We start from the raw sequence: 740 nt of genomic DNA, 5'->3' as shown, positions 1-740 counted from the left end.
ACCACTGACGCAGTCAACACTGACGCAGTCAACACTGAGGCAGTCAACACCGAGACAGTCAACACCGAGGCAGTCACCACTGACGCAGTCAACCGTCAGTGTTGACTGCGTCAGTGTTGACTGCCTCAGTGTTGACTGCGTCAGTGTTGACTGCGTCAGTGGTGACTGCCTCGGTGTTGACTGCCTCGGTGTTGACTGTCTCGGTGTTGACTGCTTCAGTGTTGACTGCGTCAGTGGTGACTGCCTCGGTGTTGACTGTCTCGGTGTTGACTGTCTCAGTGTTGACTGCCGCAGTCAACACTGACGCAGTCAACACTGACGCAGTCAACACTGAAGCAGTCAACACTGACGCAGTCAACACTGACGCAGTCAACACTGACGCAGTCAACACTGACGCAGTCAACACTGAAGCAGTCAACACTGACGCAGTCAACACTGACGCAGTCAACACTGAATCACACAACACCGAGACAGTCAACACCGAGACAGTCAACACTGAATCACACAACACCGAGACAGTCAACACCGAGACAGTCAACACTGACGCAGTCAACACTGAAGCAGTCAACACTGAGACAGTCAACACCGAGACAGTCAACACTGAGGCAGTCAACACTGAAGCAGTCAACACTGAGACAGTCAACACCGAGACAGTCAACACTGAGGCAGTCAACACTGACGCAGTCAACACTGAAGCAGTCAACACTGACGCAGTCAACACTGACGCAGTCAACACTGAC

The 740-nt window shown here is 52.7% G+C and overlaps 1 pseudogene; it reads left to right on the top strand.

The window, feature by feature from the left end:
- Positions 1-463: 463 nt before the first annotated feature.
- Positions 464-664, top strand: LOC106820510 (annotated as a pseudogene).
- Positions 665-740: the final 76 nt, after the last annotated feature.

This window comes from Priapulus caudatus, unplaced genomic scaffold (assembly GCF_000485595.1).
Source record: "Priapulus caudatus unplaced genomic scaffold, Priapulus_caudatus-5.0.1 Scaffold16239, whole genome shotgun sequence".
In the NCBI taxonomy this organism is placed as follows: domain Eukaryota; kingdom Metazoa; phylum Priapulida; class Priapulimorpha; order Priapulimorphida; family Priapulidae; genus Priapulus; species Priapulus caudatus.
The sequence above is the reverse complement of the archived record's forward strand: the minus strand, read 5'-3'. Positions and strand labels throughout refer to the sequence as shown.